Below are 14414 nucleotides of genomic sequence, written 5' to 3' on the forward strand. Positions count from 1 at the left end.
CATGTTTGAAGTATTTTGTGAAAGTAACCATGCCCAACAACTCCTTTTTGGTTGTAGCATACTTGTGTTCTTGCTTTATCAAAGCTCAACTAGCATACGCTACCACATGCTCCAATCCTCCCTCCTCTTGGGATGGTACAGCTCCTATACCTTCATTGCTAGCATCAGTATCTAGGATAAACATCTTGTGAGGGTCTGGGTAGGACAAGACTGGTGCAGTAGTGAGTGAGGCTAACTTTCAACTTCGTGAATGTCCACTGGCAGTTCCCCCCCATTGAAACCGTCTTCCTTTTTCAGTAAGCTGGTGCAGAGGGCGGACTATTTCAGCTAACCTTTTCGCAAACTGCCTACAAGATGCCAAACCTCCTTACTTCACTCTGGTTCTTAGGAATGGACAGTTTCTACCTTGGCAGGATCTGCCATCACCCTTTTGGCTGAGATGTGGCCCAGATACTGTACTTGAGAGGCAAAGAGATTGCACTTGGAGGGCTTGACCTTGAGATTGGCCTGGCGCAGCTTGGATAGAACTTCATCCAAATGGAGGAGATGTTCTTGAAAGGTACGACCGAACACAATAATGTCATCCAAATAAACTAAACAGGTGGTCCACTGTGAATCTGCTAGGTCTACGTCCATCAACCTCTGGAAGGTACTTGGTGTGTTGCATGAACCAAAACTTAAAACATTGAATTTAAACAAGCCCTGTCTGGTAGAAAACATTCCCAGCAGACTTCGCCCCGGCCTCTGTTCCCTCGGTCAAAAGCAAGCTTTTTCCCCGAGTGGCGGGGGCACTAGTCACGTTTACATTTTACATTTTTAGTACCGGGTCGGCCGGTCTATTTGGGGGAGGGGCTTGGCCCTTTCTTACCTCTGCATGCAAGGATTTTACGACTCTTGTCGAAACCCTTCTACTACACCAAGAAAAACCTCCATTTGAGCATCACTAGTTGACTTGTGATCCTACACGCCCCGAACCCTGGCATCGGGGTTATGTGAGTATGTTCTTCCATCTCGGAAGCAATACTTAAGGCCTGCTCCAGCGTAGCGGGCATAGCAGACCGGAGACTGACTCGTGACTGACACGTGTAAACAGATCCAGAGTTGTGGCATCTGCAGTTGGGTACACTTTCTCCTTAAACCAACATAGAGCATTGGCAAATTCACAGGCTGTTTTGTTATGCAGCCTCCTCCTAGCCAGTAAATAAGTTAGCGTGGTTCCAATTGCGACTGTCACAAGGGTCTAAACATTTCCCCATAGCATTTTTCAACTGTGTGTAGTCACTTCTATCCTCAACGGAGAGACCGCTATAAATGTCTTGAGCCCACACCGATAGCAACAAAGACATACATTTTAACTTGAGCCCATCATTACAGTTGTTTATCTCGGCGGCCATTTCAAACTGTCCAGCCCAATCAGACCATTCCCACTCCATACCGGTAAATCTTTCTGGCATAAAGACAGGGCGCGCAGACGGCATGTTGGGGGAAGGGGCAGACCATTATGTGGGGCGGGGGCTGCCATCTTGGCCGCACCTGCGCCTAAGTTTGGTGTGTCCTCATCGTCTGACATTTTTGTCTAAGAGATCCCACTGCTGCCACCAGTGTAATAAAGCTTGCTAGACCACCCGAGAGGTGGGGCAAGTACTGGATTGAGCAGAGTAGCATGATGCTGCCACCACCATTGTTTGACCAGTATGGTCTAGCATCAGAGGATAGGAGACCAACATGTGTTGCCATGGCAAACTGAAATGAAGAGCTAGTGAAACATTCTCTGGGTGAAAATAGATGGTTATAATGGGAACTGTGAAGGAATATTTGGCAGCATGTGTCAGAGATGCATTGCAGGAGAATGGTCTAATTGAATATTCCAGTTCAGGAATGTCTAGGTACCACAATTGTAGTTCATCCACTAATTGCAGTTTTGAGATTAGGTTATTTTAAATACAGAGTCTGTCCTAGTTTATCTGTAGTTACCAGAGCATTTAAACGTCTCAGCAATAAAGCAGTCAACATCCTGGGTTCAAGAGACTGTCACACCCTGGCTCTGGGACTCATTATGTTGAGCCAGGGTGTGTTCATTCTATGTTTTCTGTTTCTATGTTGGGTGTTCTAGGTTGTTTATTTCTATGTTTGACTGAGTGACTCCCAATCAGAGGCAACGAGTGTCAGCTGTGTGCTGGTTGTCTCTGATTGGGAGCCATATTTAACTGTCTGTGTTTCACTTTGTGTTTGTGGGTTTTTGTTCCGTGTTCGGTCATTGTCACTGAGGACTTCACGAGTCGTTTATTGTTTTGTTATTTCGTGTGTATGCTTTAATTAAATAAAGCAAGTATGTTCGCAACTAACGCTGCGCTTTGGTCCACTCCTTCATACGACGTTCGTGACAGAGACACACACAACCTCTCACTGTATTTCATTTGACCAAATAGTTGTATTAGCAACTCGCATCCCCCGCACACCAGAGGATCTGTCTTTTTCAGCCATCTATTTCCTGTGTTTGAGGGCTGGAATATCCACTTGTCACTTAAATCTCGCTGGAATTATTGCTTTCATTTTACTCCTGCGACTCTTTCATACTCTTGCTTGTGCCTGTAGTTTTTTCCCGTTAACGTTACAACCGTGGACATGTTTGTAATGACCTGTCAAACACACCCCGGTAATGGCTGAAATGGGCTCAATGGGATACATTGGTTTCCGTTGAATCTATAAGAACGCTAAAGCTTTGTCAGGATTTAACGCACTGTTTCAACACTTACATCATAAGAAAGATAACTTTATTTTGATGGGTGTTCATTATTTGTGGAATTGAAAAAAGTTGAATTTTTTCAAATGAGATGCGCTGAAATGAAACACCCGGATTATATTGATATTCTGTTGGATCTCGCAAACAATCTAAAGTATGTCTAGATAGGTGTAATCTAGATGTTTAATCCAAGTGTATCCTGCTATTGACACACTTGTTGAATTATGCAACAGACCGTGACAACAACAGTAATTAATGAGGGTAGATAGAGCAAGTGTTTGGTGGTTGCAGCCCTGTCCCTCCCCTTTATGTTAATGTATTAATGAATGCAAATATACCTGGTGTATTTATGCAAATGAGGCACACAACATTTTCTTTATTTTAACACAAAATATAAAAAAGAATACCTGATACAATAACAAAATGTATACACTGAGTGTACAAAACATAGACTGACCAGGTGAATCCAGGTGAAAGCTATGATCCCTTATTAACGTCACCTGTTAAATCCAATTCAATCAGTGTAGATGAAGGGGAGGAGACACGATAAAGAAGGATTTTTAAGCCTTGAGACAATTGAGACATGGGTGAATGGGCAAGACAAACGATTTAAGTGCCTTTGAACGGGGTATGGTTGTAGATGCCAGGCACACCAGTTTGTGTCAAGAACTGCAACGCTGCTGGGTTTTTCACGCCACCAAAAGGACCTAAAGCCAAGTTGACACAACTGTGGGAAGCATTGGAATCAGCATGGGCCAGCATCCCTGTGGAACGCTTTCCACACCTTGTAGAGTCCATGCCCTGACAAATTGAGGCTGTTCTGAGGGCAAAAGGGGGGACTCAATATTAGGAAGGTGTTCTTAGTGTTTTGTACACTCAGTGCATTCTAAGATTTTTTTTGACATTTTACAATTAATTGAATACCTAAATTTCCATAAAAATCACTGAACTCAGTAAAATGTTTTATGTGCTACAATACAGTCAATATCTGATGTATTATAACAATTCTAAAAGTTTGGAGTATCTTCATCCATTGTCCAACTGTTGCATTTATTAGAATTTAAAAAACAAAACCTTTTAACAATTTCGATGACCATTGCTGGTTGTATAGCACAAATATTCCCTCTCAGGTGTCATCAACTTCATAATGTATTGGCCCTGATATAGTAACAAATACATTATCTTTATATACTGTATGTACTGTAGCACTAAAGGCCACAAACAGTCCTCAGACATCCACTCTGACAATCCCATAAGCACAGTTAGTCTACCCTCTCCCATGTTTGAACGGTGGTAAAGCCCTAGAAGCCAGTTCAATGCGGAGTTCAGCAGCCTGTTGTATCTGAGACAGTGGACGAGCTGTGTCTGCAGCTCCATGGCTGGTGCATGCAGGAAAAGACAGGCTGTCCTCTTGACAAAGCCTACAGTGTTGGCTACACATCTATCCAGTCATCAGGGCGAACGGACAGTACACTTGGTCTCCAATTACCATCTCACAAACACACACACACACACACACACACACACACACACACACACACACATACTGTGCCTGGTGAGGAAGCAGGCCTCATCCACTGTCCTCTGCTCATCCCACTCCTCCTCTCACAACAGAAACAAATAACTGCTGCCTCGGTCTCTGTCTCCCACTCCCTCGCACAGGGAGGATAGTTGTGAGTCTGGCTATGTGGAGTCTTGACAGGCGAACATGCCTGGCTGGCTGGCTGCTCCAGGATGTTCTGGTGATTTGTTACCGAGGACACCTCCTCCCCCTGGCCCTAAGCCTAATGGAGGAAGTGAGGGTCTACATTGTGCAGTGGATAATCACATTACAGACATAGAGCATCATAACAATTTGATTTGATTTGATAGTGGTGCTGTGTTGTGAATACACAGGCTAATATATTCCTCCAGTGTTAATGCTAATGTAGATGCAAAAAAGAGACCTACATACATTGACAGTTTTAGCTCAGAATCAATATAGACAAAAACTTCTGCAATGCTTGAGGCTAGGTAAATCACATTAAATATATTTACTTGAAGCTTAATGTCCTCAGCTCTGTCTGTGTTTTACTGTTACCAACTGATCGTGTAATAGGCCTGTTGATTATGTCCACCTTTTTAGGCAGAAAGTTGACGCTATCAGCAGCAAAGATTGCAACAGAGAACGCCCCAATCCAGAAAGCAATCACGCAAGGCAGGGACGCACACAATTATGAGCCCAGGAGAAAGAGAGAGACAGAGGACCTGGAATTTGAATTGAACACTCCTCCTGAACACAGTCACACATGAGCTGCCTCTGTCCGTCAGCCTTTTCAAATAAGGCTTCCCCCAAATGCCGGCTTTGCCAAGCTGGGAGGTAGAGATATAGCTGCTTTTCACACAAATCCCTGTGCTTCTTATCATCTGTGGTGCTCAACAGTGTCACGACTTCCTCCGATGCTGCCTCCTCTCCTTGTTCGGGGAGGCTTCAGCGTTCGTCGTCACCGGCCTTCTAGCCACTGCCGCTCCTCATCTCATCTCTTCATTCCATTTGTTTTGTCTTGTTTATTACACACACCTGTACCTGTTAAGTGTTCCCTCTGCCCCCTTGTCTTTGTGTGTGATTGTTTATTGTGGAGGAGTGAGAAGCTCGGTGGAGCTCAGTGTATTTTGTATCGACGGGAATTTCCCTGTGTGCCTTGTATTTTCCAGTGCGCCTGTTTTGCACACTGGAGTGTTTTTACGCATTACTGTGTAACTCCGTGGTTCAGAATAAATCCTGTTATTCTGTGATTTACCCTCCTGCACCTGACTCCTTCAAAATCACCTCATCACAGAATCACACACCTGAACATGGAGTCAGCAGGAGAGGAGCACCTGCCTGGAGACGTGGCACGGGTCCGGGAGCATTCGACTATGCTAACCAGCTTGGGAGAAGCAATGGATTGGAGCGGGAGAAGGTGTCCGCCCTCGTCTCCTGCCTCTCGGGGAAAGCCCTGGAGTGGGCCAATGCGGTCTGGAGTAAAGGTAGACCAGCCGCTCGCCCGCCTCTCTACTTTCGGGCGGGTGATCGAAGACGGCTCAAAAGAGGCGAGCGAGCGGCTGGTCCACCTAAGGCAGGGGACGAGGACCGCGCAGGACTTCGCCCTGGAGTTTCGTACTCTAGCGGCTGGGTCCGGGTGGAACAAGCGGGCCCTCATCGACCACTTCCGGTGCCATATACGAGAGGACGTCCGAAAGGAGCTAGCCTGCCGGGACACCACGTTGTCGTTCGATCAACTGGTGGACATGGCCATCCGGCTGGACAACCTGCTGAAGGGTGGGCCGTCCCGGCTCCGCTGGTCTGCTGAGGCTGACAGGGCCTTCAGTAACCTGAGGGTTCTGTTCACCTCAGCCCCGGTACTGGCCCATCCCGATCCATCACTACCGTTCATAGTGGAGGTGGATGCGTCCAAGGTAGGGATAGGCGCTGTCCTATCGCAACGCTCGGGCACGCCACCCAAGCGCCGCCCCTGTGCCTTCTTCTCCTAGAAGCTCAGCCTGGCGGAACAGAACTACGACGTTGTTGATCGGGAGCTGTTGGCTGTTGTCCGAGCCCTGACCGTGTGGAGGCACTGGCTCGAGGGGGCGAAACACCCTTTCCTCATCTGGACGGACCACCGTAACCTGGAGTACATCCGGGCAGCGAGGAGGCTGAACCCTCGCCAGGCCAGGTGGGCCCTATTCTTCACCCAGTTTGATTTTACACTATCTTACATCCCGGGTACGAAGAACGTGAAGGCAGATGCACTGTCGCGGCTGTACGACACAGAGGAGAGGCCCATAGACAACACCCCCATACTCCCGGCCTCCTGCATTGTGGCGGCGGTAGTATGGGCGATGGACACGGACATAGAGCGGGCATTACGCACAGAGCCATCTCCACCTCAGTGTCCAGCTGGGCTGCAGTACTTGCCTGCTCTTGTCCGTGACCGTCTGATATATTGGGCACACACGTCCCCCTCCTATGGTCACCAAGGTATCGGTCGTACAGTGCGCTGCCTGACCGGAAAGTACTGGTGGTCTACCTTGGCTAAGGACGTGAGGGTGTATGTCTCCTCCTGCTTGGTGGGCGCTGAGAGTAAGGCACCTAGGCACCTCCCAGCGGGTAAGTTACAGCCCTTACCAGTTCCACAACGGCCATGGTCCCACTTGTGTATTGACTTTCTAACTGATCTTCCCCTCTCTCAAGGTAACACCACCATCCTGATCGTTGTGGACCGCTTTTCCAAAGCCTGCCGCCTCCTGCCTCTGCCCGGTCTTCCCACGGCCCTGCAGACTGCGAGGCCCTGTTTACACACGTCTTCCGGAACTACGGGGTGCCAGAGGACATAGTGTCTGACCGGGGTCCCCAGTTCACATCCAGGGTCTGGAAGGTGTTCATGGAACGTCTGGGGCTCTCGGTCAGCCTGACCTCTGGTTTTCACCCTGAGTCAAATGGGCAGGTGGAACGGGTGAATCAGGATGTGGGTAGGTTCCTGCGGTCCTATTGCCAGGACCGGCCGGGGGAGTGGTCAGTGTTCTTGCCATGCCCAGAACTCTCTCCGTCACTCCTCCACTAACCTAACGCCATTTCAATGTGTTTTAGGTTATCAGCCGGTTCTGGCACAGAGCCAACTGGAATGTTTTTACGCATTACTGCGTAACTCCGTGGTTCAGAATAAATCCTGTTATTCTGTGATTTACCCTCCTGCGCCGGACTCCTTCAAAATCATCTCATCACAAACAGTCTACAACAGTTTACATCTAAATCTGTCTCGCTGATCTGAGTAATCACAATTGGAAATCTGTTGGCACACCCAAACAACTGACAGACAGATCCACACTGTTTGATGCGTGGTGGTGGCCGGGAATGCTTTTCCCCAGAACTGATTGGCAGCGTTTGGTGTATGAGACCACAGTGGCTGTACCATGAGTGTAGACCTATGAATTGTGCTGCTGATAGTTCAGATGGGTATATGTATTGTCTGTGTATGTTTGAACAGAATCTTCTATTAGTTATTTTAGGACTAACTGGTTTTAATTAATTAATTTAATTTAGTGCCAAATGGAATGTTGTTGCAATGACTGCAAATTATATTGCTATTTACGTTTGGAAATATAGATGTTTTCCTTTTTAAGCATGCAGTAGACAGATAAGGTGTTAGTCAGTTATTTTCTACAGTAATCCAACACCGTCTGCGACCTAAATATGTCTGAGCCAAACATAGATCTGGATATGTTCCTGAAACCCAGACTCTGAACTCCCGTTTAAACCCTGCACGCTTAATCCTGCCCTCAAATGCAGCATGTCTATATGTATCAGCATTGATATGTCAGCAAGAAGAATAAAAGTCTGACAGTTTTTTGCTCAGCATAAATGTTTAATTTACCTTGCCGCAAGACAACAGAATGCATTAGTGGGGAACAATCTGTGTTATTTGCTATGAGTTACAGTGTAGGGTACAAAAGATCACAGTGTCTTTTGGAGGTATGTTACAGAGGGAAAGCAGACGTTCTGAGGAAACTAAGGAAGGCAATAATTTGATCCAGCGGGAGGCTTTCAATTATTTTTTTACTCTCCTCTGACTGTTTGGCATTACTGATCTTCCCGGGCTTGGATTCCAGGCAGGCGTCGAACAAAGCTTTAAGAGTGAGGTTTGAGTTGCTTTTGCTGTGTTGGTTGTTAGAGAGGTTTGGCTTTGTCTGCCCCCCCCATTCTCTACCTAATCCCCCAGAGAGCCTTTTGGGAAGCAGAGTCAGGGGCGTATTGTGATTTGCAAACAATTTTGAAAACAAAAGAGAAGTATTTCTGTGCCCTGTAGGGCTGATTAGCAGCTAGGAATATATACTCACAGCTTTAGCTTCTCGCTCCCCTAAGAGCATTTATACAAAAACACAAGAGGTAAGCATATTTTATGTGTGATGTCACTTATCTTCTCCTCCATGGCAATTAGGATACAGCTGCCACGGATCTGTTGCAGTGAAATGTTTCTATCCCGTTTCGGACAGTGAGGATGGCATACCGCACAAAATTCACTGCAAATGATGTATGGAATGTCTGTGGAATTTATCTGAATACAATTTGAACCAATAAGTACATGCAAAAGACCCATCTTTCAGTGGGATTTAGATTATTTTTAGGGTACAGTGAGGGAAAAAAGTATTTGATCCCCTGCTGATTTTGTACGTTTGCCCACTGACAAAGAAATGATCAGTCTATAATTTTTATGGTAGGTTTATTTGAACAGTGAGAGAGAGAATAACAACAAAAAAATCCAGAAAAACGCATGTCAAAAATTTTATAAATTGATTTGCATTTTAATGAGGGAAATAAGTATTTGACCCCTCTGCAAAACATGACTTAGTACTTGGTGGCAAAACCCTTGTTGGCAATCACAGAGGTCAGACGTTTCTTGTAGTTGGCCACCAGGTTTGCACACATCTTAGGAGGGATTTTGTCCCACTCCTCTTTGCAGATCTTCTCCAAGTCATTAAGGTTTCGAGGCTGACGTTTGGCAACTCGAACCTTCAGCTCCCTCCACAGATTTTCTATGGGATTAAGGTCTGGAGACTGGCTAGGCCACTCCAGGACCTTAATGTGCTTCTTCTTGAGCCACTCCTTTGTTGCCTTGCCGTGTGTTTTGGGTCATTGTCATGCTGGAATACCCATCCACGACCCATTTTCAATGCCCTGGCTGAGGGAAGGAGGTTCTCACCCAAGATTTGATGGTACATGGCCCAGTCCATCATCCCTTTGATGCGGTGAAGTTGTCCTGTCCCCTTAGCAGAAAAACACCCCCAAAGCATAATGTTTCCACCTCCATGTTTGACGGTGGGGATGGTGTTCTTGGGGTCATAGGCAGCATTCCTCCTCCTCCAAACACGGCGAGTTGAGTTGATGCCAAAGAGCTCAATTTTGGTCTCATCTGACCACAACACTTTCACCCAGTTCTCCTCTGAATCATTCAAATGTTCATTGGCAAACTTCAGACGGGCATGTATATGTGCTTTCTTGAGCAGGGGGACCTTGCAGGCGCTGCAGGATTTCAGTCCTTCACGGCGTAGTGTGTTACCAATTGTTTTCTTGGTGACTATGGTCCCAGCTGCCTTGAGATCATTGACAAGATCCTCCCGTGTAGTTCTGGGCTGATTCCTCACCGTTCTCATGATCATTGCAATTCCACATGGTGAGATCTTGCATGGAGCCCCAGGCCGAGGGAGATTGACAGTTATTTTGTGTTTCTTCCATTTGTGAATAATCACACCAACTGTTGTCACCTTCTCACCAAGCTGCTTGGCGATGGTCTTGTAGCCCATTCCAGCCTTGTGTAGGTCTACAATCTTGTCCCTGACATCCTTGGAGAGCTCTTTGGTCTTGGCCATGGTGGAGAGTTTGGAATCTGATTGATTGATTGCTTCTGTGGACAGGTGTCTTTTATACAGGTAACAAGCTGAGATTAGGAGCACTCCCTTTAAGAGTGTGCTCCTAATCTCAGCTCGTTACCTGTATAAAAGACACCTGGGAGCCAGAAATCTTTCTGATTGAGAGGGGGTCCAATAGTTATTTCCCTCATTAAAATGCAAATGAATTTATAACATTTTTGACATGCGTTTTTCTGGATTTGTTTGTTGTTATTCTGTCTCTCACTGTTCAAATAAACCTACCATTAAAATTATAGACTGATCATTTATTTGTCAGTGGGCAAACGTACAAAATCAGCAGGGGATCAAATACTTTTTTCCCTCACTGTATTCTCCTTGGTTGTCCTTGCCCCAATCTCTCTCTGGGACACAAATGTCAGCCAGTACATCAGACAGCACATCACAGACATCTCTCTGGGGAGACGTGCCTGGATGGCCTATCCAGTAGAACACCTGTAGGTTAGAGGAACAGACCACCAGTGTGAGAGAGAGGTGCATCCCAAATGGCACCCTATACCCTTCATAGTGCAGTACTTTTGTTCCAAAGTACTGAACTAAATAGGAAATAGGATGCCACCAGTTAGTACACTCTAGTGAGGAGAGTCCAGTGCCCGGGCTTGCTTGGTCACCAAAACAAAACTGCACTATATTTAGAAAGCTTTCAAGTCAATCACCATAACAACAAATGATATAGATACATATTACAGAAAGTGAACAGTGCATATATTTTCTTTATGAGTGTGAAGTTTGCAATATTGCTAGTGTCTTTACTGTTGTTTATATCCTTTAATCTAAGGAAATGATGAGGAGCTACGATGAAAGTATGTCAGGAAAGGAAAAGCAAGGAAGTGTGGGCATAAAGTATCAAGGGATTGATTAAAAATAAATGACAACAGATTTCCTTATTGATGTCATGTGATACATATGTATGTGCTGTGTATTTCGGCTCGAAGCGGAGAGCACAATATCCATCTTTTTATGTTTGTCGTTAAGATTTAATCCTGTAGGTCAAATTAAATATTTAGCTAAAGGCCCTGGAATTACTCTTTTATACCCTTGTCTGAAAATATTTGAGTAGACTACAGAACATTGCGCTCATATAATAATGTCCTTTATTTTAACTATTTACATAACACTATGGGCAAGAGTTGTTAAATGTTTCCGCCACTGCAATATTCCACCTGTTATACAAGGGGGGGGGGGAAACTAAACCCAAGGAAGCATTTATTCACAGTAAGATCAACCCCTCTCCCTCTGCTGAAGTTGCAAATTTAGCACCAGTGCAAAAGCTTAGTAAATCCTGTTGTGGTGAAAGTCCTGTATACAGTATTTTATGGTCACCTTGACCTTCTAGTAACTGGGTGTGAAGGTTAAGGTATCAGCGTTGTGGGATTTGGCAATGATGAATGTCGACAGGAGGCTGAAAATTGGATGGAAGTGGATCTTCCAGGAAGACAATAACCCCAAGCACATATCAAAATCCACAAATAAATGGTTAATTGGCAATAAAATCAACATATTGCAACGACCATTGCAGTCTTCAGACGTAAAACCCTTTGTAAACCTGTGGTTTGAATTGAAGAGGGCAGTCCATATGCACAGACAAAGGATATCATGGATCTGGAAGGATTCTGTATGGCGGAATGGTCTAAGATTCCTCCCAATGTGTTCTCCAAATCATAAAACATTTTAGAAAAAGGCTCAGTTCCAATTATCCTTCGCAAGGTGAAATATTGAAAGTTATTGAAAACGGGTGTCAATAATTTTGACCCCTACCTTTTTGAGATTTTGTTTTATTACTTGTTAAACAAAATCCCTTTCTCTGAGCAATTCTATTAGTATAAAATAATATAATTTCCCTTTTTTATTTTGCATATAATATAGCGCAGTATTTTAATTATTTCTTTTATACAGTCATTTCGGACAACACTGTAGCCAAACCCACCAACAAGCTATATTTTCATGTCAAGACAATAACCGAAGCACACATCAAAATCCACAAAGAAATATTTAAAGTGATTCTCTGATACTTTTGTACACTTTTTAGCCAGTAGTTCTGAAAGTAGTGCTCACGAGACAAAAGTGGTCCCAGAAAGTTGCGTATTTCATCACATATGTGCAGATACAGTATGTGCACCACGTCATTGCTCTCTCTCTCTCTCGCTCTGCTGTGTGTGCATCTTGCAAGCTGTCACTCAAATGGGAAGGGGCTGAAGCTCATTGGCTGAAACCCGAATTGCTAGGGGACTGGCCCACGTGTGGGAAAAGGTAGGGAAAATGGCACAGCACAGCTTCCAGAAAACAGTCGCTTTCAAACTAGGGATTTCGTGGATAATTTAGGTAAGAAAGTAATTCTGCTCATAGATTATGCATGTATGAACGACATACTGACACATCCAGCCCAAAGCGGGAGGTTTAAAAAATACTTACTAGTCGTGAAAATTAAGGAGTATGTCTTTAGTTGGCCACAAAATCAACATTTTGAAAACCTTTGGTTTGAATTGAAGAGGGCAGTCTATAAGCGCAGACGAAGGATATCAAGGATCTGGAAGGATTCTGTATGGAGGAATGGTCTAAGATCCTTCCCATTGTATTCTCAAACTCATAAAACTATTTAGAAAAAGGCTCAGTGCCATTATCCTCGCAAGGTGAGGTGTTGAAAACAGAGGTGTCAGTCATTTTCAAATGTTTATTACAGATAGTGCGCTGTCAATCACAGTCGTACTATTGGATGATAAAAGAGTGTGATAAAATCCAAGACGCCTAGTAATGTATTGTTCCATATCTAATAGCATCTCACCTCATTCTGGTGCACCCCACCATGGTATCTATCTGCCTTTCATCTGCCTGCCCTGCAGTGCTCAATGAGCTGAGCAGTAATGCCAGCGACAGTGAGGCTCTCTCACTTCTAGAGCCAGAATCAAAGCAGTTCTGTTGCAGCAACGATGTACTTTACTGTACAGATGCTGTGAGTAGGCTAGTAAAATAGCTCTATGTGCCAACCAATCTGGGAGAGAGGCCAAGGCTGGACACGGGCAGTGAAATCTTTCTCTGAAGTGTCTCAGCTTTAGGCACTCAGTGATGGGCATGCTGATTCCTGACATGAGGGTCAGTTGTAGACCCCCAGAATGAAATGTGCAACTAATTCCCTACTCAGACATTATCTGCAGTGTGCAGGATCATCACTAACTTCACATCAACCAGATAATGGAAAGAGGTGACATTCAGGTAACAGCAATAACACTTGGTTATTACTGTACAGTTTTTTTTACAATTTGTGACAGTATAGTCATTTCAGTTGATGTATCTGATGGCAGGGCTATTTAGTTAACACTGGCAACACTCTGCGTGATTCTCCAATGATTAAACTGTTGTACTAAAAGCACAGCAGGGAAAAGTTAGATTACATTCGCATTGTAATTTTAGAATGTCAGGAGAACATTAGCATTCAATATGAAACAGCAGCTATTTGTAGACAAACATTAAACAAACAAATGGGTTTTTATTAGCTGGAATATGATTATGTTTTGCAGTTATAACATGACCATTACAGAGGAAAATGCTGCTTCATGCACATTTTCTTGCATTTATAATTTGGTCTGCATCTAACTGTAAGCTGTAAGCCAACTGTACAACAACTAGAATAAAAATACAATAATAAAATATACTTACAGTTACCTGTATAGTACCTAAATGACTGCCCACTCTTTCTTTCAGACAGAGGAGGAAAAACTAGCAAATCAAGTAGATTTGGTTTATAAGTGTGTTGAGTTAAATCGTGTACGGATTGAAACACTCTCTATTTGATGACTTACAGGAGGACTAACAATACATTTAAGAATTAATTACAAAAGGAGAAGTAATAAAATGCTTCTCTCAGGCAAAGGAGATTGTGCCAGAAATACATCAGACAACGATATTTGATGGCTTGTGTGACTTAACTCTGTCTGAACTCTCTTAACCCTGTCAGTAGAAGAGAACATGTTGTGCTTTTCCCAGTGTCTGTTTATTTAAATATAGCTTGAAGACATGTTTCACTAGTCTCTCCTGAAAGGTACAGGTCTATTTGTCATCCCACTGTACTGTAGATCTTTGTACGGAGCAGTCCTGGACCTTTCTTGTCTCCCTTGCAGATGTCATTTTTTGTCACACAGAAAAGAGTGATGGGGATTCCGAGTCTCTTCAGTGAGCCGCATCAATTGGCTCTGTTCACGTAAAAGAGCCGCATCATTTGGCTCCCAAACAG

This window comes from Coregonus clupeaformis, chromosome 23 (genome assembly GCF_020615455.1).
Source record: "Coregonus clupeaformis isolate EN_2021a chromosome 23, ASM2061545v1, whole genome shotgun sequence".
Taxonomy (NCBI): Eukaryota; Metazoa; Chordata; class Actinopteri; order Salmoniformes; family Salmonidae; genus Coregonus; species Coregonus clupeaformis.